The sequence below is a fragment of the Alligator mississippiensis genome, chromosome 1 (genome assembly GCF_030867095.1).
Source record: "Alligator mississippiensis isolate rAllMis1 chromosome 1, rAllMis1, whole genome shotgun sequence".
In the NCBI taxonomy this organism is placed as follows: domain Eukaryota; kingdom Metazoa; phylum Chordata; order Crocodylia; family Alligatoridae; genus Alligator; species Alligator mississippiensis.
The window spans coordinates 184387676-184412797 of NC_081824.1; positions in this window are offsets into that span (position 1 = coordinate 184387676).

Consider the following 25122-nt stretch of genomic DNA (forward strand, 5'->3'; position numbering starts at 1 on the left):
TGTGGGAGCACAATTAAGCCAAGGCTAAGAGCTCTTGAAAAATCTCACTCCTAGTTTTCTGTCGTGAATAGGAGTGCCAAAGTTTTGTGACTTGGTTGCAAGTATGTCCCTAGACATACTGATACCAAGGGTAAGTGTGATTTAATACTTTCTCCCCTTCAACAGCAAACATGTATCTTCCTTTTACTCTCCCTTCCACTCACTCTTTCCATTTCTAGTCTTCTTTACTTCCCCCTTTTGTTAGGGGATTATGAATTGTCCTTGGGTTTGACACATCCCATATTTTCAGAGAACAGGTCATATAGCTCACAGTCTTCCTACAAAAAGGCTGCTTTCTCAAGTGCCACTCTGTCCAGTCCTACTTATATATATAATTCTACCCAACTACTTCTATAGTCATTGCACACTTTCATGACCAGTCTGGTCACCACATTGTGATAAGGGAGAGACAGAACCACACAAATCTTATCTTACAATTGAGAGAATTTGGATTAGAAAGCTTAAGCTACTTTTGAAGAGAAAATATTCCAAGAAAATAAAAAACAAAAGAAATGTAAGTGATATATTAAAATTAGATTACCTGGTGATATTAATCGAGTTATAACAATGATCTTTATTGGATGGCTGATTGTTTTTATATGTGTCATTGTAGAAGTGGGTTTGAAGGAGTGATTGGAAAGAGAGGGCAGAAGATTTTTTAATTCATTCATTTGAATTAATCCATGCCAAATTTAAGGAGAGATTTGTGAGAGAAACAGGCCTGGACCTTCATGGCATCCTCCTCTTCAAGGTGAAAGGAATGAGATCCATGTACAATAAAAGGCTCTGAACACATAAGCAAGGAGGGGCAAAACAGTGAGAAGTCTTTTACATTTTTTAAGCAAGCCAGCCACCCTACTGATCTTTTGAGTACTCATGAAAATAACTTAGAATGACCAAGCAGGTTACAGTATATAGGTCTCCTACCAGCTATTAAATAAATAAAATGGGCAAAACATTTATCCTGATTAAAAAATTGTAAATATAGGTAGATTTCATTGAGTAACGTCAGATTTTCAAAAACTAAAAGTTATCCAAGGTTCTTTGGGTAAATCTGATATCTTTTATTAGACCAACTTTATTTAATAGATTTCATATGTATCATAGATGTTAGGGCTGGAAGGGACCTCAAAGATCATCAAGTCCAGCCCCCTGCCTCACGGGCAGGAAGTCAGCTAGGGTCAAAGGAGCCCAGCAAGATAAGCATCCAAGCATTTCTTGAATGAGTCCAGAGTAGGTGCCTGTACAACATCTGGAGGGAGTCTATTCCGGGTCTTAGGGGCTCGGACAGTAAAGACCTAAAATGGTCTTGTAGGAGTTTATGACCATTGGTCCTTGTTTGTCCTTGGGGTGCTCTGGTGAACAGACATTCTCCCAGATACTGATGAACACCCCTTGTGTGCTTATAGGCAGCCACCAGGTCCCCCTTGAGCCTGCGCTTTTCCAGACTGAAGAGTCCCATGGCTCTCAGCCTCTCTTCATAAGGCCTATTCTCTTGCTCCCTGATCGTGCTCATGGTTCTCCTCTGGACTCTCTCAAGCTTCTCAACATCCTTCTTGAATTGTGGAGCCCAGAATAGGATGCAGTACTCCAGTTGCAGCCTCACCAAGGCTGAGTACAGTGGGAGGATGACATCCTGAGATTTACTTGAGAAGCATCTATAGATGCAAGCCAGCGTTTTGTTTGCTTTACCAGCTGCGACATCACATTGTGGCTCATGTTCATCTTGTGGTCAGTCATGACCCCCAAGTCTCTTTTAGCAGTGGTGCTAGCAAGTGTAGCACTGCTGAGCCTATAAGTATGCTGCGGGTTTTTTTCCCTGAGGTGGAGTACCTTGCATTTATCTGTATTGAACATCATCAGGTTTGTGTCTGCTCACTTACTAAGTTTATCCAAGTCAGCCTGGATCACTAGCTTGCCCTCAGGTGTGGATGCTATTTCTCAAAGTTTAGTGTCATCGGTGAACTTAGCCAATGAGCTTCTGACACCAATGTCCACATTGTTGATAAAGATATTGAAGAGAATCAGTCCAAGGACAGAGCCTTTGGGGATGCCACTGGTCATGGAGCACCATAATAACTCACTGCCATCGACCACTACTCTCTGGGTCTGATGTCAGAGTCAATTTCCCAGCCATCGAACTGTGGTGTAGCCGAGGTCACAGTTGTCCAATTTGTTCCTGAGGAGGCCCTGGGATACCAGATCAAAGGCTTTTTTAAAGTCCAGATACATGACATCAATCTCTTCTCCCTTGTTTAGGTGATACGTCACCTGGTCATAGAAGGAGATGAGATTGGTCAGGCAAGACCTACCCGTGACAAACCCGTGCTGGCTATCCCTCAGGATGTTGCCTTCAGCCAGCTTATCCAGAAGGGTCTCCTTGATAATTTTCTTGAGAATTTTACCAGGGATTGAGGTCAAGCTGATTGGCCTGTAATTCCTGGGATCTACTTTCCACCCTTTCTTGAAGATGGGTACCACATTGGCCTTCTTCCAGTCTTCAGGTACTTCACCTGAGTGCCATGAATTTTCAAATATTTTTGCCAACGGTTGGGCTGTGACACCTGCCAGTTCCTTGAGTACCCTAGGGTGTAATCTGTCAGGACCAGCTGACTTGAAGGTGTCCAGCCTCTCAAGGTGATCCTTTACTTGATCAATACCGATGCTGGGTATAAATACACCCTCACCCTGGCTGTCCCGCGTCTTGCTAGGCAGGGCGGTCCCATTGAACTGATGAAAGACTGATGTGAAGTACCCACTAAGCAGGTTGGCCTTTTCCTGGGTTGAGTGCTCTTCCTATGAGATGTCCAGGTAGTTGAAGTCTTCCATGACAACCATGCGCTGAGAGTAGTAAGCATGCAAGAAAGCCAGTCAGTTAAGCTGTAAATTGAGGTGGTCAGAAGGTGAGAGACAGATGGAGGTTGGGGGTGGGAATGAGGAATGAATGTAGCTGTCATGGGAGACTGATGCCACCTTAGTTGGGGGGGGCACATGCTGCCCCCCCCAGAACGGGGGGGGGGGTCCCCCCCACAGCCAATCTTGTTGACCGAGAAGCAGCTGCACTGCTCCTGGAAGTGGCCATGGCGCTTCATCCAGGTGCTCCCACTCCCTGGCCAGTGTTCATGGGGTGGGAGGGGGCACCGGTGCTCCCACCAGGCCCTTGCACATCGCCTAAGTGGGGAGCACAGCCTGTCAGGGGGTGCACCAGTGCACCCCCGCACACCTGCTATGCATTGCCAGTGGTAGCTGTAATCAAAGGATGGGAGGCAGGGGGGCAGCAGGGGGAAGGGAATGAAAATAGTTTGTAAAAAGTGGAGGGTTTATCTGGGGAGTCAGATGTTAAGAGGGTTATAATGTATCATAAATCCGATGTCTATATTTAATCCATGGTTTTTTCTACCCAGTAGGTTTATGAAGTGAAGTTCATGGGCTCATCCGTGGGAGGTATTTTGTAAATTCCCTTTGAGGATTAGAACTGAGATATTGGAGAGAGAATGGTTTTCTTATGAGACATGTGCCCCCACAGGTAATTGGGTATTTTTGTCTTCGATAGATTTACGGTATGCATTCATTCTGGTGTGCAGTTGTTGTTTGGTTTCTCCTACATATTTTCTATTGGGGCATTTGGTGCACGGGATGAGATATATTACATTTCTTGATGTGCAAGTGCCACTTCTGGTGCCATTCCTGAATCTTACACCTGAACCACCAGAACTTCCTGGGTTACATTTGCTCTAACCACTAGGTTATCCTATAAACAGAGGTATGGGAACACCAGTATGTCCCCAGTGAAAATTGCCATCAAAGCCATGACATTTTCTTGATCCATCTTTTAGCTCTTAATTTACCTTTGATAGGCAAACTTCATGTATATGCAGTTCATTCTGCTTGTGTGTGTCTGAATGATCTGGTGGCATCTTTTGGATTCAGTCATATAAGTATTGCATATTCTGTGTGGACATTAAAGAATTTATGGTTCTTTGTCTTAAGAGGAAGGTTTGTTCCCTAGCTTATAACCCGTCTAACTGCCTTGATGTCCAATTGCACCTGGGGAATCTGGCATTCACATCCCCATGTTTATCTTGGAAATGGCCCTCAGAGGGTTAGTCAAGTTGGCTTTTTGGCTGCTCTGCACTAGTCTGAACAGCTCTTGAGAATCAGGATCAAAGTTTCAAGAACCCAGGCAAACACATTTATCAGAGTCAGGGGCAGTACTTCAGCCTACCTCTGCATCTTTGTATCTTTTGGGCAGCACTGTAATTTTCTTTCTTATGATAGATTCTAGCAGAGGTTTAACTAGCAATTTTGGCACTATGGGCAGCCATGTTGTCAAGTGCTGGAGAGTGGTGGGATACCAAGCACTGGGGAGCATGCGTGTGTGGGGTACCAAGTGCCAGTGAGCAGGGCAGCAGTTGCTGAGCAGGGGTAAGAAGTCATGTTAAGGGCCAGAGAGCAAAGGTGTGGAGTGCTACTGGATGTTCCTGGGGTTTGGGTTGTAGCCGTGTTGGTCTAAGGACATAGGCAGACAAGGTTCCTTGGGTGAATTTGATATCTTTTATTAGACCAACCCAAATGGTTGGAGAATAGTTATTAAGCAAGCTTTCAGGTTCAAAAACCCTTCGTCAGGCTAAGGAAGCTTCAGCAGTTGGTGTGTGCTCTTCCTGGATGGAATGAAAAAATGGATGGATGTTCCTGGAACTCCCTCTTAATCAGTGCCCAGAGCTGGTGCCCCATTTGCTGCATCCTAGTTATACTACTGAATTAAGAACAGCCTTCTGCCACCTGAGGGGTATTTAGGGTTACCATATTTCCAGTTCCAAAAAAGAAGACACTTGCTGTGTGCATGTGTGTATGTATGTGTGTATGAGGGGAAGGTATATGACTGTGAGGGACGGTGATATGTTGGCGCCCTGGCCCTGCACATTCCATTGCCCCTCACTGCCAAGCCAAAGCCCCTCCAGTTCTTCTGCTGCCCATCAGTCCTGACCCAGGGACCCCTGGCTCTGCCAGTACCCCTCCCAACTCACAGTACCCTGCCCTCCTGGGCCACGCTGGTACGCCTCACTGGCAACCCACAGTTCACTGCCCTACATTCTGGACCCACAGCCCCCCTCACCCCCCATCACTTGCAAGCCACATTCCCCTGCTCCCTCTGTCTCCTGGCTGCCCTGACCCTGCAACCATTTTCCCACAGTAGGCTGCTGCCTACAACCCAGCCCCCTCCACAAGTTGCAGTCCTACACCCCAGGGTGCAGATGCTGCTGCAAGTGGGAGAGAAAAAGGGAGGTGCTAGGACCCTGGGGTGCCTTCTCTGCTGTGGCAGAGAAGCTAAACTGAACTTGGCAGGTGCTAGGACCTGTGGAGATCTCCTCTGCCCCCAGCCAGCCACCCAGTTCCCAGCTGCAGCCTGAGCACCTGGGCAGCTTATCCCAGTATGTGCAGGCACCCGCCCCCCCTTGCACAACTGCGCTGAGCAGAATCCTGGACATTTGATCAGATTAAGAAAAAAAAAATGCCTGAACGGAAATTGGAGGATCAAAAAAGAGGACATGTCAGGGAAAACCCGGACGTATGGTAACCCTAGACGATGGAGCTAGACTGTTCTCGGTGATGGCAGATGACAGAACAAGGAGCAGTGATCTCAAGATGCAGCAAGGGAATTGAGGTTAGATATGAGGAAAAACTGCACAGTAACTTGTTGCTACTGCATAGTAGTGGCGGTGTCATGGTTAGTGCCCACCTATGCTATGTTGCCATAGTGAGCTACATTCCCATAGCTCATTGTTAGAGCCATGGAACATCTTCTGTAGATGTGTGCCCAGAGAGATTGTGGAATCTCCATCCTTGGAGGCTTTTAAGACCTAGCTAGACAAAACCTTGGCTGGGATGATCTAGTTGGGGCTGTTCCTGCTTTGAGTAGGGGGTTGGACTAGATGACCTCCTGAGGTCCCTTCCAACCCTCATTTTTTACAATTCTATTATTCTACTTAGCTAAATAAAAGGCTCAAAATAGGACTGCCCCAAATATTGTCTTTACTTGTGCTTTGCAAAGAATAATGCCCTCCATTGCAGGAATCATTAGGTACAATTATATGGCTTGTTATATAAAGCTGGTCAGACTAGCTTTTGCTATAAAATGTAGGCATGTATAAACAGCCTCAGCAATTAGGCATAAGGCAATTCTGCCATCATATTTTGTCCTGTTATTTTGATACCCCAGAAATGGTTCAATGCCAAGGAAATCAGTGAGGCTGGATTACCTGTCAGCTTTCCCTCTCCCATTCTCTTTCCTCGTGATGAAGCATTCTCACTGTGGTAAGGTGCAATTCTTTGTTCAAAATAGGGATGACATGAAATGACATCTCCCTCCTCTGCTTCCAAGATTGATTTCTACTCAAGCTGTTTAGATTGAGACCTGGGCCACCTGTGCACGAGCTGTCAGGAAATGTGGTGCTTTCATTTAAACAGCAGGCAGCTATCAAAACAGCAATAAGAGAGGCTATCAGGCTTAATAATGGCATGCATTAAAAGTAAAATAACTCTCAGAGGTCCAGTAATGTTGCTTTTACCATTTGTCAGGTGTATAATCACCCTGGAGAATAAGAATAGTGAGGCCTTTGTAAAATCATGAATCAACATTCCAAACAATTCAACTACTGTGCATAGGTCAGGTCAGTACCCTCCCGTCTCAAAAAACTACTTAAGCCCTCCTTTCTCTGGAGACCATTACATCAATAGATACCTACAGTACTACTGAAAATGACAGCTTGCAATGTAATACCACAAGATCCCCTTTAATAGCTCTTTTATATTAACAGCTGGTGGGGGCTGTTTTGGATGTTTGTCCTTGTTTCCAAAACCAGGCAATATAATCCTTTGTATTTTTTATGTGAGAAGAACTTATCATTTTATAGCTATCTTTTATTTATGTATTTATTTATTTCTATATTCAGTTAAATGAAATGAGTAGACTTGGACTGAAAATCATTCAAAACAAATGATCGGGTGGGAGGGGAATTGTTTCTGGGAATTCAAGGTAGTCTGTTTAGTACTCGACATTATTTTACTTTTAAGACATGGTAAACTATCAGTAAGATATACAGGTTAAAATTCAGGCCCAATTAAAGCCAGTACAGGCAAAACTCCCACTGACTTGAATAGAGCCATTGACTCCCACTGATGTGTGGGGCCATTGCTCAGCAAATCAGGATAGTTGGTTACCGGCACCCAGGAGAAAGCTGAACTCCTGAATGACTACTTCACCTTGGTCTTTCACCAGACCAAGGGGAATACCATGCCAGGTAGAGAAGAGGATGAGCATGGTAGGAATAATTGCCTTCCTACTACAGTCATAAAATTGGTGTATGACCAATTAATAAAATGAAATGTATACAAGTCAGAACAAGATGATCTTCATCCGAGAGTGCTGAAGGAACTGGCCAAAGTCATTGCGGAACCCCTGGCAAAACTTCCACAACTTGTGGTGCCCTGGAGAAGTCCCTGAGGACTGGAAGAGGGCCAATGTTGTGCCCATCCACAAGAAGGGCAGGAGGGAGGACCCAGGTAACTATATGCCAGTCAGTCTAACTTCTATGCTAGGGAAAATCCTAGAAGAGTTCATCAGTGAGTCTATCTGCAATAAGCTTCAGAAGGTAAGATTCTGAATGACAGCTAGCATGGCTTTGTCACAGGCAGCTCTTGCCTTACCAACCTCATCTCCTTCTATGCCCAGGTAACTTGCCACTTGGACATGAGAGAGCAGGTTGACATTGTATACCTTGACTTCTAAAAGAACTTTCATCTAGTATCCCGCAATTTCTTCATGAGAAAATTCGAGGATTGTGGGCTTACCTCCAAGACAGTCAGGTGGGTGAGAAACTTGCTGCAGGATAGGACCCAGAGAGTCATAGTGAACAGATCTGTGTCATCCTGGCAAGAAGTGGACAGCAGAGTCCCACAGGGATTGGTGCTCGGTTCAGTACTTTTCAACATCTTTGTTAACTATTTGGATTGGGGGTATGGTAAAGAGCTCACTGGCCAAGTTCATGGACAACACTAAGTTATGGGGAAGTATGGTCTCTCTTGAAGATAGACTACAGTTACAGGCAGACCTAGATAGGCTAGTAAGTTAGGTGGATCGGAACCTGATGAAGTTCAATGTTGAGAAATGTAAAGTGCTCCACCTTGGGACAAGCAACCCCCAACACACCTACAGGCTTGGTGGCACCAAACTGACTAGCACCATGAATGAAAGGGACCTGGGGGTAATAATAGAAAACAGTATGAATATGACCTGGCAGTGCGATGTTGTAGCCAGTAGGGAAAATAATACTCTGGCACGCATCAATCAGTGCATCTTCAGCAAAGCCAAGGAGGTGATTCTTCTGCTCTACTCAGCACTGCTGAGACCGCAGCTGGAGTAGCGCATCCAGTTCTGGGCACCACACTTTAACAAGGATGTGGATAAGCTTGAGAGAGTCCAAAGAAGAGCCACCCATATGATCAGAGTCTTAAAAGACAAGCCATATGAGGAAAGGCTAAGGGATCTGGGACTCTTCAGCCTGAGGAAAAGAAAGCTGAGAGGGGACTTGGTAACAGCTTACCGCTACACTAGGGGAGTACATCAAGGGCTCGGTGAGCAACTGTTCACCAGGGCACCCTTGGGGAAAACCAGGAGTAATGGCCACAAACTCCTAGAAGATTGATTCAGGCTCAACATTACGAAAAACTTCTTCACAGTTAGGGTGTCCAGACTGTGGAATAAGCTCCCTCCAGAGGTGGTGCAATCACCTACCCTGGAAATCTTCAAGAGGAGACTGGACAGTCCCTTTGCTGGGGTCACCTGACCCCCAGTTATCTTTCCTGCTTGGTGCAGGGGCTGGACCCGCTGATCTTCTGAGGTCCTTTCTGGCCTTACAGTCTATGAATCTATGGAGCCACAAAGATGACAGAAAAAAAATTATTCAGTGCCAGTACTATAGTTTGCAATATCAAAGCTTCACCACTTCATATTTGATGCCATATTTACTTTGTCATCTCTGAAAAATATATTCCTCTGTTCTTTGTCTTAATCTGTACTTTATATCCTATACATACAGTATCAAACTAAAAAATGAACACTGGATATTCATTGAAAATGTTGCCACCAAAAATTAATCCTTATAAAGAAAGTAGGAAAAATGAATAAAACAACAGAATATGAATATGAAAGCCAGAATGTGAGCATCTAAGAAAGTTGCATGGAAACATTTTTGAGTGAAAATTATATATACTTTTTCATTAACATTTAATTTTCTCCCCAATGTCTAAAACTTATGAAAAACGTTTCTTGTTTAGAGCTTGATCCTGACTTCATGGAAACCAATGGAAGGATCCAGAGATTTCAGGATCTACTTATTTCAACAGTATGGACATAAGGCACTCTGGATAAAATAATTTTCTTTTGCAGTGTATATTAGTTTTGGTGCTCAAGGTGACTACTATCACTTGTATTTGATTTCCACAGGATTTGTTTGAACAATCAAGATTTTCTTATCCTAATGCCTGCACAAGATTATTTTTAAGCCTATATACTTTAATGTCTATAATAAGGTATTTTTATGGGATTGAACCTATTTGATATAGATGGGGACAGGGATATTAAAATCCCTTACCAGAACTCTGAGACAAAAGCAATTAGAAGACATGGGCACAAACTTAATTTGTGTGAGTAACAGAAAGGAAAATTAAATTTGAATCCTTTCCCTGAACAGTAAATCTCAAGCAACAATTAAGTAATCCATTCACAAATTACAAAAATAAAAATATCAGGGTCATAGGAATCCTACCACATGAGATAATCTGGTCCATCTCCCAGTAGGGTATAATCTGCCAAACAAAGAAAACCCCAGATGCCAACAGATGTTGTTCTGGAATTTAACCAAAATGCCTGGAAACTGATGAGTGAATTGCTGAAAAGATCTGAGTGAAAGAGATTGTTTCCTTTAATCTCATTTTTCTACTTGCATTTTATCCATGTGTATTCTTTGCACTTATTGTGTCCCCACGAAGTATCCATCCCCTCCAACATCATGTAATAAAGAACCCCCAAAACTTTCTCTATCCAATGGCTTGACTGCTGAGGGAACATCATGGCCAAATGGGAGCTACATGTGACTGAATCTATGTGTATAGCTACTTGTCACAATGCAGATGAACAAGTTAGTTCACGTACCGGATGCAGCATGGCCCTAGAGCTAGGTTTGGTATCTATGCATAGTACTGCATCGTGACCTGAGTAGCCGTACCCTTAATTCCCAGAACTGACCATGATAAAGAGTACTGGTTAAAATAAGGCCTCAACTACCCAAATATACTATTTCTGACAAAATTAGCCTGGAAACATCATAATAAAGAGCCTTCTTGACACTTTGACAGCAATTTCCTCCTTCTTGTTTGACTGAAAATAGAATGCAAAAAACATATCTTTGTTTGCCTTGTCCTGATCAATTTAACCTCGCTGGTTTTAAGATGGAGCTTGATCCATTTGTGATGTGGTTGATAGTGACAGCAAAGGAAATCCTTTCCAGTCCTGGGCCTGATGTCCCTAATTATCATGAAGGTTGAGAGTCAAAATAGTAATAAATAATGCTAGTTGTAAGCTACAGAAAATAGTAAACATAGTAAGTATTAGTAAATAATAAGAAAATATATGGAATCCAAACTTCTTCTGAACATCATAAAAGCTTTAGTGACAATTAGTTTCAGTTTTGGTCAGGGGGCCAAGCTATTACTGATGTAAGCATAATGCATTTTTCTCATTGTTCAGAGATAGAAAGTTATATATAGGTATAAAACCAATCTCTCTCCCCTCCTCCCCACTAAAATAGGAGCCCCTCAAACAAAAAAACCTAAAACCCTTCAGTGCATTCACCTCCTTATGTCAGAAGCCTAATTGCCATCATTTTAGAAGACTGAATAGCAGGAGCTCTGTTAGTGAAGGTGGTCAAGAAGTTGTGCTGAATCTGAACATCTCTTGCTACGGCAACCACCATCAGGCTGTGTTGACACCTTCGAAGCAAGGACTGGAGGTTATAGCCACTTTCTGCCACTGAAAATTCCTCTACTTTGTGACTTTCTACTGCTAGAGGTCCTGTATTCTGATTTAAACCAACAGAAGCTGGTATATGGATGGATGGAAATATTACTGGCAAGTGTATTCATTATTTAATATTTATATTAGAATTACTCCTAACTCAGTCTGGGTGCTAGGCAAACACAAGTGAATTAAAAACATATTTGGAAATTTGGGAATCAAACTCCTCCATCTCCAATTTCTCAAAGTAATTTGAAACATTTACATTTAAAACATATATTACTTTCAGTCATATCAGGTAGGCAAACTTTATTTTAAAATCATTACAGTGAATATCCCTACTCCCCCGCCCCCCAAACACAGCTAGATCTAATCATAAAGGAAATATGTGAGGGTATAAGTTGTCCAGAATCTCTTTAATGTATTTATACCCGTGACAGCTTTATCTTCTTCCCTAGATATCATTTTTGTTATTTATTTCAGACATTAAAAGTTCAGGACTGTGAATGCTTCATAAGAACGGTAATCAGTTTTCTGAATGGCTGAATAGAACAATAAGATTTTGTAACAACTGAGACATATTCTCGTCCTAGTCAGTGAATAATGTAAGCAGCAGAAAGTCCTTTTCATCTTTTAGCAAGGGTCCATTATTTCTATATATCTCTCTTCTATGCTTTATGAAAAGGTTTGTACAGTAAATAATGACTGACTATGTAGTAGTCCTTTCTTCTTTTGCCAATCTCTTTTTAGCTTTGGCAGCAATTCTGTTTTCCCTGTCATCATCTAATGTCTATTTATTTTACATTGCTACAAAGCCAGTGAAATTCCTTCATAAATCTCAGGTTGTGAAGATGAAGAAACAATTCAATTCCTTTTATTAAAACTCTTGAATGTCCTCTTTCCTATTCTCTCACCCTCTAATTAGGTTCAGAGAGGTTATCAGTTTGAAGATCTTCTGGAAAAGAATCAACTGAGTTAGAAGATTGCATATTGAATGTCTTACATTTCTGGGTGTTGAGAATTGATGGGTTCAAAAATACCTAACCAACCTAAGTAATCACAGGTACCTCACAAATTCTTGTCACCAACTATTAATTTGACTACATCACAATATTACCCCTTTCTCTCCTCCTTTGTTTCTCTCCCCACATAGACACATGCACACGCCCTCAGAACTGTGAAGAAATGACTCACAAAATGACTCTTTTGTGTTGCATAGTTATGGCTCATCTGCATCTTCAACTTTTTTTTCAAAACAGGAAGATAAAAACAATAAATTCAGAAACAGTGAAAAGTTACGTGGAGTTCCTTGTTACTACTATGTGGACTTTCAGTAATGGGTCCTCAAATACTAAGGGTGTGAGCAAGCATTCACAGGACCTGGCTCAGGCTTAGGTGGCTTAATTTAAGCTGCCTAAACTTGAGTCAGGATTGGAACATGCAAGCATTTTCCCCTTGCTGGGAGAAGGTGCAGGTACCAGGAGACAAGTAGACAAGTAGATCAGGCAGTGAGGTGCTGGTGGGTCTGTGGGGGCAGGGAGGGAGGGAGGAGGGTTGGTGGGCCTGCAAGGTTCCATGGTGGTGGCTGATGCATCTGGGGATGCTGGCAGTGGGTAAAAACATCACAGCCCTGGGGCTGTGGAAAGTGGTTGGGCTTTCCCAGCCCCTGGGGCTGTGCTGTAAATGTGTGCAAGCATTTGCTAGGCTGGGTTAACCCTCAGTAGAGCTGGTTAACCCCTTGCTGATCTAAAGTTAGTTCACCTTTGACCAGAACTAACTTTAGATTGGGTGGACTTGGGTGACCTAAGCCCTGCAAAAGCTTGTACACCCAGCTATTTAGTTTGCCCTAACTGAGGTTAGGTCAATCTAAATTTAACACTCGTATGTACTCTGAGGCTGCTTGCAGACATTAAAAAAACCCAAAAAAGGCACTTTAAACTCTGTGCGCCCCCATGCTGAGCCCAGTACATACAAAGAAGAGGCATCATATGAGTTGGTTCTGGTTGTCCCAACATGTGTATAGATTGAATGCTTTAATGGGACTTTTTTTGACACTTTTCTCTAATATCTTATTGAATCAGCTTTAGATAAAAGCTCCAAAAAGCCCTGCTGAAGCACCAGATCTATACAAAAACTGTGGAGCTGGGCTGAATTAACCCACTGCTTCTTCTGGTAAAGCGTGTGTTTTGTTTTGTTTTTTAATGTCTGCAAGCAGCCTAAGTGACCAGAAGATGGCCTGTTGTGGAGAGAATTCAGGATCAGCATGTAGTGGGTACAGAAGTGTCTGATTTTTGTGCACTGCATGGTGCCCATTTTATAGCATTGGGTGATGCAAGTGAATAGGACCAGATGCAGACATTATACTTTTTTTCTGGTTTAGGTGGTTGGAAACCAGAAGTTCAGAGCAGATAAACTGGGTTAAGAACGGCGGACCTGGTCTATGGCTGCTTGTACACACCACGGGGGTTTACTTTGGTTTAATTTTCCCTAAATTGAAGCACTGGGTTTTTAAAAACACTGCTTCAAATTAAACTGAAGTAAACCCCTGTGGCATGTAGACAAGAGTTGGGTCCAATCCTTACCTCCCTCTCTGGTGGTGGGAGGCAGGGTAGGGCGAGCTGCTAGTGGGCTGAGTGGTCCCTGAGCTGCTGGGGAGTGGTGCTTCCCTCCGTGGCAGCACTCCCCAGGCAGCACCTGCTCACAGGTAGCTATCCCAGGCAGTCCTGGGGGGCACCACAGCCATGGAGGGAAGCACTGGGCCCCCATGCAGGGCAGGCAGGCAGGCTCTGGGAAGAAAAAAAAAAGATCAGGCTCACCACCTTTTTTTTCTTCAGTGAAGCCTGCCTACATGGGCTGCCACCGGGCTGCCTGCAAAGGCTGCCTGCACAGCCCCTGAGCTGCATGGGGCCTGGTGCTTCCCTCCACAGCTGTAAGGAGGCAAACTAAAACACCTCAGATATGTTTTATTTTGCTATGTCCCAAAGTCATTTAATGCGCAATATGCTGTCAACAGTGTAAACAGCAACACCATTAAAGCAGTGCAAAAGGGCATTTAAGCTGCTTTAAAGGCCAATTTTGTGGTATGTACAACCCCCCTATGATAAATATGGATGGGAGGTCTATTTTTAACCACATCATGCTTAGAGAAAAATCTATTTGCACTTTGTGAGCTTTCACATGCAATACTTGAGATTTCCTGAGCATTCACAAGAACTTCCCAGTTTGATCTACTGAGATTTTCCAATTAATTTACAAACATAGCTGTTTGCTACTAGTATGGCAAGAGCATTGAATCTGAATATGACTTCCATCAGCAGTTTGCTGTATTTTTAAGGGAATTTTATTTTTGGTATATTTGCAGTGATATAGAAGCCTAGTGACTTTTAGTTTCCAGGTGTTCTCTCTTGCAGGTGGGGACTTTTTCTAGGTATGTGTTTTTACATTGGGTAGAACAATGGTTTTCCAATCTTGATTGAAACATTTAGGGTTATATTCTATTTAGAGTATTAAATTAGGTGCTTAAGTGTGATTCGATTCCAGTCTGTTCAATTCCCTGAAAACCCATTAATGAATCTGTAACACACTTGTCATCTTACCTTTCAGACCAAGTCACAAAAAAAAGCAACAAAGAGGAAGACCCACCAACCTTCTGCATTCATTTGTTTTGAGGGACTTAAGCAGAGTAGAATAGAATCACACTTAGACCCCTTGGACATTTGTACATATGCTGATGCCGCAGTGCCGGGAACTTTTAAAAGTGCCCAGCACTGTGGCACATGCATTTGTATAAACAGCAAAATGTGTGTCAGTGCTGAGAAAATGGTGGTGGAACATTTATGAACTAAAACGCACCAAAGCTGTTTTGGTTCAAAAGTGCACTGCCACCATTTTCTCAGCACTGACATGCATTTTGCTGTTTATACAAATGAATGTGATGCAACACTGGGTGCATCAGCAGAGCAGACTAGATTAATTGAGTCCGCTTCGATGTGCTGGATCTCCGGTGCATCAGAGCAGACAAAGGTATGTGTATAAATGCCCCTTACCTCCACTTAAACAATTAGGTAGAATGAAGTCCACCCCTTAAAGCAACAAACATGTGAATCCATATCCATGAAATGTCTTGAGTTTGCTGATGACATGATTTTCAACAGTCCTAAAAGAGATGCCACATGACAGAGAGTGGCAGATCTTCAAATGGGGCAGTTAATAAAATGATGGAGCTAAGACAATTTATACCCTGGCCACCGAATTGCTGCATCTTATTCCTAATTGCATTAAAATGAAATCTGCCTGCCTGCTTTGCATTGATAAATCACTTAGAAAAGAGAGGCCATTACAAAAGGGTGTGGTCACGCAAAAGAAAAATAAGGAAGTAACTTCAACAAAAATGTATATTTGTTTGCAAAATTGTGAATAACTAGTTAAAATGTGGAACTGCAGAAACATTAAAAGGAATGGAAAGAAATTAAATGAAAAGCAAAATAAAAGACAACAAAAGGATTCACCATATCTCATAGCAGAAGATGAAAACATTACCAAATAGATGTACATAGCTACATTTTGGTGTCATATATAACAACATCAATTGGTAGTATTTCCACTGAAGTCAACAGAATCCATGCCCACAATGGTGTAACCAAGCTTCTCTAATATTTTCTTTAGCTTACAACAATTAGTTGCAACAATTAGTGTTAAATTTGACCATTAGCTGTTTACTCTCTCTCTCTCACACAGTGAAATCAAAGGGAGTTGTCTGTGAGAATCCAAGGGCAGAATTTTGCCCTGTCTCCATTTAGGAACTGCCTGCAATCACTTTGCATTATTTTTTATATTGTGATTGGCATAGTTTTTAGATGGTGCCCCACCTTAGAAAGAAAAATAACCATTGATCTTATCTTTCTCATTGTGTAATCAGTATAAAACAAACCAGACATTATGACCTTTGTGGTTGGAAACTTTGGGACCAAGGTTACCGAGTGTGCATATTGTTTCTTAACAGAGATATGCTACAGTAGCTCTGTTCCAATAAAAGTCCATTACATATTTTGTGCCTACTAAGACAATGTCATGATCCAGTGTGAAAGTGCAATCATCAGACTCTTTTGTGGGTATAAATTAAACAGTATTGACACACTTTCTGTCTGTCTTCTAACGGTTGAAGAACTGAAGGAAAAGAAATCACATTTATGGGGCCTGAAAAAATATTTAGGATTATCTCCCCTGCAAAATGAACTTTTAAACTTAAAGTCATATTTTTTTCCAGCTTAATGCTTTATAGCTTATCTTTGATCATTATAAATTATTCTTTGTAAAGAGCAGTGGTTGGGGAAGTAGCTGGCAGCATGTACCACAGGAGTTTAAATGGTCTTATTTATTGAAAAAATTATAAAAAGTAAAACACTAAAGTGTTTCACGTTAAAATGGTATGAACCCACCAAGATAGCTGGTTGTAACTGTCTGTGTAAAATTATGGTCAGAGTCAAGTAACCACTTCTGGCTCCAGAATAAACTTTCCATGTTTCTTAGAGCCAAATGCATTTGCTTACTCAGATTTTCACTTGAATCATAATTTTTGGGGGGAAGGGTGGGAGTGATTCAAAGAATTGAAAGTCTTTCCAGAAAGGGGCTTTGAATACTTCTCATCTTAGAATATGATGTGTCATAAACACAAGGAATCCAGATGACTCTCATAAAGCAGTTAATTCTTTTTATACACAGTGACACCAGTAGCAAACGAATCTACACATGGTTGCACAATACAGATTAATTCCCAAGTGAGATTCAGTTCATCCAAGAAAATTTTCTTCTAGTGCCAAGATCTTACTGCTCTGTTAGTGGGATCATTATTACCAGGATATCACTATACATTCTTTCAGTCTATATAGACAGCTATACTGACTTTTATACTATTACATGAAACCTAGGCCCTATCAAAGTCAATGACAAAACTGCCATTACCTCCAATAGAATCAGAATTTTACTCTATGGTATATCTATATTGTTATAACATGAAGATGTAATCTTTGAGGAAATATAACCCATTGATCACTCTATTTTCAATATATGTAGATCAAAACACTTGCTATCTGATCAGTTTATTGTTTTTTAACTTTATATAAACATTTTCAATAGAAAATGTCAAGTTTATGAGTCTTGTCTCTAGGGTAAAGAGAAGTCTTCAGGTTTTGGCATTGCTATAGCAAACAATATTATTGTCAATTTTTGTTAGACAAAATTTTTTTTTTGTTAGAAGCTGATGACTTGGATAATTGATCTTTTAAAGCAGTCTTTCTATCAATCATAGAAGCTTAAAGATGCTTGAACCCACATTCCTTAAGTTGTAGGCCAGTGCCCTACATCTTCAATGTACAGAAGTTGCTTTTTCACAATTTAAAGTGCTTTATTGCATGACTTAACAGAAGTGCATTGCTTTACAGCACTTTAAAAATGGGTACAGTGCTTTAAATTAACTCTTGTTAAATGAGGTATTACATTTGAGTCACTGTATTTTATAGCAGTTTAGCAACTTACAGTGCTTTTAATAATTTCTGTATGCTGGTCAAATTTCTGACCAGTGGAGAAGCCCAGGAGGCTGTGGAGTGCCCCCTGCCTCCTGGCCTAGAAAGTGCAGGAAGGCTTAGTCTTCCCATCCCCAACCAAACACGAAAGTTCTGTCACATGTAGGGGTGCTGTAACTTTATAGTGCTCTAAAAAGAACTCTAAAGGTGCAGACAGAAGTGACAATTTTTGTCCAATTTGGCCCCTGAAAGCAATCTACAGCTCTGAGAAAACACAAGTGTATGGCTGCAGAGCATGTGAAAAGAGCCCAATCCTGCAACAAACTGAACCCTCAGTGTGCTCCACTTTGGAGGGCTTTAAAAGGGCTTAATCCCACAATAATCTGAACCCTCTTTATTCTCTGCTTTGGAGCATCTTGTAATGAAGGTTCAGATGAAGATGCTTGTAGCAGGGTGCTAAAATGCCTGCTACTTTTGGAGCAGTGAGGAAGGAGCTCAGCCAGCCAGAGGAAGGGTTACCATGACAACTGAAGGGAGCCAGTGACCCACACCTGCTAGCAGTCAGCTGACCAGAAGGGGCAAGGCTTGGCTCCCATTTAAATCCTAGGGCTGAGGCCAGAAGGGCAGTTGTTCCTGCCAGCAGCCAAGGGGGAAGGAGCTCTCCCAGAACAAGCAGAGGGGAAAAGCCAGACTGCAGGTATAGTATGAGATTGGGGAAGGATGGAGCCCCCCTGGTGTGGCGGGAGTAATGTTCGAGCCGGATGGCTAAGGTTTATGTTATAGCTCAGGGGCTTGTGTTTTGTTTGCTGTTTCAACCGGTGGTTTGGGTGAGGCTATAAGGGGATGGAGGAGGCCTCATAGGGGACCCACGGTCACGTGGAGACCCCAGCCCCAGAGAGGGGGCAGTGGTTGAGAGGCCCCCGAGAAGGGGGCAGCGGTTGAGAGGCCCCAGAGAGGGGGCAGCAAGAAGCCCCAGAGAGGGGGCAGCGACTGACAAATGCCAGAAAGGGTGCAGCATTGGGAGTGTGTCAGCCCTGAGCACCCAGTAAGGCATAGAGTGAGACAAAGTTGCAGAGAACCCGAGTGCCCAGTAAGGCACCGAGCGAGACAAGGTTGTAGAGAACCCGAGTGCCAGCAAGATGGAGCGAGACAAGGCTGTGGAGAGCCTGACTATCAGTGAGACACTGGGCAAGACCGAACAACGTACGTTACATCAGCGAGGCTTGGGGTGTGGTAAAGGGGTGGTTGGAGCCACGCATAGCCCATAAGGCTGGGGTGTACCTGAACACCCATTACAGAAACGGGGCCAGTGTATAGCAGGAGAATCATGTCCAAGAGGATGAAAAGGCAGCCTCCCTATAATATATATATCATCAAAGACATGGCAGACGAGAATAGAGGGTGCCCTTTAGGCAGCTTGGCATGGTAAGGGGCTGCTAGGGGAGAGCACAGTGACCCCTAGGATGCTGCCCTGCTACAATGCTCCAAAACTGAGTGTGGCAGGGTGGCCAAATCTCCCTGCCACAGTAAAGAAAAGGAACAAAACTTACCGGACGACGCCAAGGAAATCTTGCAAAGTCAAAGGAATGGGGACTAAGCAAAGGAGCTGGCTGGGGCCACACCAGTTCAAAGGCTTCTATTGGAAGCCCAGGTTCCAGGGTTCAAGGCTGGGGAAAGAAGAATGACATGGTAGGGAGAAGAAAGAAGAACTGTGCTGGAGAAGAAAAGGGAAAACATCTGTTCCTCAAGGACAGCAAATCAGACACTGCCATGGGAGACACAGTGGGGGAGAAGAAAGGGATTTAAGGAGACACTGGGGAAGCATCTGGTGGTCAGCCTGAAGGAACGGAGAGTGCAGAGGCACCAAAGACAGAAGAAATGAGGGACTGACCTTGAGGTTGGGGAGGAAGCCTTGACCCTGGACCTACCTGAGAGAAGCTGGTGATGTGAAGGAGGTTCCTTTGTCTATGAGTCCAGTCTTGGGCAGTGGAGGGAACTGCCCTGGGATGCTAAGGGGGAGAAGAAACTCAGACTGGGTTATCACTTCAGGAGAAAGGGGTTCATCCTGACCCTGAAGTTAAGGGTGGGAATAGACCCCGAATTTGGATGTCTTTGGACCTGTGCAGGGAAGAACAAGGCAAGAGGCCAACATAGTAGGGGACCCGGAGTAGTAATTAAGTGGGATTAAGAGTGAACCTGCTACCTAGGAGTCTAAGAACATTAAGCCCAGAACACCTAGTGTGGTAAGGGCAGGGGATGGGGATGGTGGAGCCCTGCAAAAATAAGCAGACATCCTGAGCCTCTAACCTGAGTTTTGTCTCTCAAAGTTTGATACATCTCTAATCATCAAAGACGTGGCAGGAAAGTTATAAGGGACAGAACTTGACGGCTACCACAGACACAACCTGGATCAAGATGACGCGGCCTCACATACCTCACATGCAACATCTTCATAAACTTCTGTCTGCACATGCCAGAAGCAGGGCTTGGCTGGCATGGCCCAGCGCTGCTCCTGGTACTGTTTTCAGAATGGGAGGGGGGGAAGGGAATGGAGGGAGCTTGTTCTGGGGGTTGCCCAGCTCGTGTTGGAGGGTGGGGCTCCAATCCGCCCACTCCAGCACAGTTAGGGAAATCCCAGAATGGACCTCCCTCCCCTGCCTTGTCCTCCCATCTTGAGACAGAAGACATGGCCTCTACCTAGATCAGCTCCAAATTAGAGCTCAATTCCCCCACCTCCTGACCCAACAGGGAATGTCTGCTGGGTTAGGAGGATTGGTTGAACTCATGGCAATGTTTGGGAAGCACCATGACTAAGATCTAAGAGCTACGCTTCTGTCTACACCTTAAATTACAGCACTGTCATACATGCTTGGAGCACTTCTGTACACACTCTTTATGATCTTTCCATTCTCTTACTCATTGCTCTTTGCTCTCACACATACATACACATACATATATCATGTATTCCCATGTAACATGCACATTTTATAAAAAAAATGAGCTGCTGGAAATTGGAGTATGCATTACATGTAAGCAATACAGTAAGAGCAGATTTTGCTGTTTACAGGTGAAACTGAAAGTAAAATCTGCAGTGAGCTACACAGAGCAGAACAAAGAACAGGCTTAGTTTCACAGCTGCTACCCAGTTACTTTTTTTCTTCATTCTGCCTTTCAAAAACAAGGTGCATATCATATTCTGGGGTGTGTGATATGCAAGAAAATTTGGTGTGTGTATACATGTGCATGCACACATACATACATACATAGGCAACTGGTATAGGGGACACAGGGGGGCAAGTGCCCCCCTGACAGGGCTGTCCCCACTCCTGACACTGCAGCGGCTTCTGTGGGTGCTCACCAGCCTCATCCCTGCCGCTGACACCACCGGCAGCTTCTGCAGGTGCTTGCCAGCTCTGTCCCTGCTGCTGATGCCACCACTGGCTTCTGCGGGTGCCCCTCCAGACTCAGGAGGCTCCAGTTGCCCATGCATATATATCTATATCTATATCTATATCTTTTCCTTCTCTTCTTCTTTTCTGCCAAATACTTTTTTGCTTCCCTGTTGTCAAGGCTTTCACATTATGCAGTTAGTGCCGCAGGAAGAAATTATGGGTTAGGAAGAAATGATACACCTGAAAGCTCTCTTCTTGAAAAGTGAAATTCTTCAAAGGAGATGTGCTCATCCATGAATAGGATTCGGGTTTGGGGTAACTGCTAAGGGGCTAAAGCTTTATTGGCCTCTGCAAACCTCTCATAAGCTTATTTTCTCTGAAAACTTAGGGGTTATTTTTAAATTTTAGGAAATGATACTCACTCAACATATTACAAATAAATGTGTTCATAGATTCTTGCTATATTTTCACTTTTAAAAATTGTCAACCAATAGAAGTTTCAGGATTTGCTCTTGCATCTACTTAATTAGTGGATTATGACACCATTTTTTATCAGTCATAGCACTTAGATTCTGAAGTAGTTATTTCTTTGCTCCTCTGAGGCTAACTCCATCTCTAACGCTCAATAATTAAAGAATCAATGCTCTAATGCTCAACTCATTAAAGAATCTATGTGTGATATGCTTGTTGAGGGTAAGATTCTGAACAACAGCCAGCATTGCTTCGTCGTGTGTAGGTCTTGTCTTACCAATCTCATCTCCTTCTACGAACAGGTCTCTTGCCACCTGGACATGGGAGAGAAGGTTGACATTATATGCCTAGACTTCCAAAAGGCTTTTGATCTATTATCCCATGATATCCTGGTGGAAAAATCAGAAGATTGTGGGCTTAACTGTTCAACGGTTCAGTGGGTGGAAAACTGGCTGCATGGTAGGATCCAGAGAGTTCTCATGAACAGACAGGTGTTGTCCTGACAAGAAGTGGCCAGTGGTGTCCCTCAGGGGTCCGTGCTTGGACTGATGCTTTTTAACTTGGTTATCAATGATTTGGATATGGAGGTGAAAAGCTCGCTGGCCAAGATTGTGGATGACACCAAGTTATGGGGGAGTGTGGTCATGCCAGAAGATAGGTTGCAGATAAAGGCGGATCTGAATAGGCTGGAGGACTGGGACCAGATTAAGTTCAACACTCAGAAGTGTAACGTGTTCCATCTGGGGGCAAATGATTCCCAACATACCTACAGGCTCAGTGGCGACAATTTGACTTGTACCACTGCTGAAAGGGACCTGGGGTAGTGATCAACCATCTCATGAACATGAGTTGGCAGTGTGATGCTGTGGTCAGCAGGCAAACAACACACTGTAATGCATTAACCATTGCATTTCATGCAAAACTAAGGAAGTGATACTCCCACTGTACTCCACATGGGTGAGACTGCAGCTGGAGTATTGCATCTAGTTTTGGGCACTGAACTTCAAGAAGGATGTGGAAAAACTTGAGAGGGTCCAGAGAAGAGCCACCCATATGATCAGGGACTTGTAAGACAAGCCATATGAGGAGAGGCTGAGGGACTTGGGCCTCTTCAGCCTACAGAAGAGAAGGCTGAGAGGGGACTTGGTAGCGGCTTACTGCTACATCAGGGGAGTACATCAAGAACTCGGTGAACTGCTGTTCACCAGGGCACCTCTGGGGAAGACCAGGAGCAATGGATACAAACTCCTAGGGGGCCGCTTAAGGCTCAATTTCAGGAAAAACTCCTTCACAGTCAGGGTATCCAGACTGTGGAATAAACTCCCTCCACTGGTGGTGCAGTCACCTACCCTGGAAATCTTCAAAAGGAGACTAGACAGTCACCTCACTGGGGTCACTTGACCCCAGTTGTCTTTTCCTTGCCAGTGCAGGGGGACTGGACCCGATGATCTACAAGGTCCCTTCCAGCCCCTAACAATCTATGAATCTATAAACTGAATCTACTTTTGAACTTTGAGGTTACAGTTCTTGATCTAACCTGTGGTTTGACTTAGAGTGGTAGTTCTTTGAGGGGAAGATTCTAAATGATGTCCAGTGTAAGACCTATGACATTGAACTTTCAGGAAGTTTTTTCTCTAATATACATTTGCAAATCTGTAAGTCTGGGTGGAAGGGTTCATGCCTTCTAGCTTTCCAGGGTTTAGCACAGACTTTTCTACTTGCAAGGCCAGGACAGACATTGTTTGTATTTCATTAGAAACTCATCAGACATGCTGGATCTGAAATTGTTTCTGCCCTTGGCCAGCTGGAAAATACCCATTTGTTGCAAGGAAACTCTAACCAGCTAATTATTTTAAGAATTAATATAGAAACTTTCTTGACCCATTTTTTCTGGTCTAAATTTTGACAACTTTCTTAGAAAATAAGACTTTTATTCAGTGTCATATTTGTTATGACATGTCATGACAAGATTAACAAATTTAGGGTATGCAGTGTTAATGCCACTAATTAAGAAAATGATTCAGGACAGAGTACATTTTTGGCATGGTAGACTTTACTAGTTTGGAATAAGTTAAGCTTACTGAGCCTTTGTTCATTTTTAGATATGAACGTAAATCAAACTTTTTAGGTTCTGAAATATTTAGTTAACTATATTTTTCATTTTTATAGGCCTCTGCAGGTTTGGTTGCCAGCTAGGAGAAAAACCAAGAGAAGCCAAAATACCTAGACATGAATAAAAAGAAGCCAAAATACTGAGACAGGAACTGATAAAGGCCAAAATACCAAGACAGGAATAGAGAGATGCCAAAATATTAACCAAACAGGAAGTACTGAACATCTTGCAAGACAGTCTCCATGTTCTTGTGTGTTTTCCAACCAATGGTGCTGATTAAAGAGGTTCAACTTGTTTGGATAAGCTTAGAATAACCATCTAAATCTTTAGGCCTTTACTGGAAGCAAACTCCAACCCTGAGTCTCTAAATTTGCCTACTACTAGTAGAAATGATCTTTTTCAGAATCTGAAACGGACAATGAGAAATTCAATTAAAAAAAAAATCTAACAATAAGTTTATAAACAGTTAATACTATTTTTTCTGATTTTTTTTGAGATATACAGCAAACTGATGGCCAAACACATGATACCCTTTCACTAAATAAAAAAATTGCTCTCTATAATAAAATGTAAACATAGATTAAAAAATCTCATTACTACTGTGCATTGCAATTTTTTATAGCAAATCCTGATGAACATGAAGGTTCCTATATAATTTTCTAGGCAGAGTCATTGGGCTTGATTCTTCTTTTCTTTACATTATTAGTTTAAATGGAATTAGTTGCAGCAGTGTAAATGAGAGCAGAATCACGCTGTTCCTTCTTTCATGTGTACAAGGAACTGTTTAAAACAACTTAGGTGCTGTAACAACACTAATAAAATATTAACTTGTACAACACAGTCATATGAGTAAAGTTACTTAAATTGAATTGGATGTCTCTGGGCACATCTACACATGATATTAATGCACCTGATATTCCCTGATGGCCCCAAGGCTATTGGTTCATCAGCAAGTGACGGTGGATATTACAGCTATTCTACTGACTGGTGGTGCATTATCTCTTGTGTCTGTATAGACCTGTGTTAGACTTGCAGGTCCTGCCACAGTGGTCACAGATGTACAAAGTATTAGGGGCTACTGTACTGACAGCCTCTTTCCTTTGGTCACATTATAATTCAAGTAAAGATTTCTTGTCGTGATGTTGGACTCCATAATTGAGAAGGGCCCACCACTTTGTCCTGTCTCCTGCTAAGGCCTCCCAAAGATTTGGGTTGATTCCAAAAGCCTTCCTGTCCTGTTTGTAGACATCCTTGAAGCACAATTTATCTTCTTTCCCTACCTGCAATTTTGCCCATACAGGATGTCTTTTGGGATGCTCCCATCTTCCATCTTGCGGAGGTGGCCAAACTAGCATAGGTGCTGCTGTTTGAGCAGTATAGTGATGGTTGGTAGGTTGGCTTTGGTGATGACCTCTGGGTTGGTAGTTCTGTCTTGCCACTTAATGTCAAGGATGTGCTGTAAAGGGCATAGGTGGAAGCTGTTCAGCTTCTTTTTTTGATATGCGTATGTTG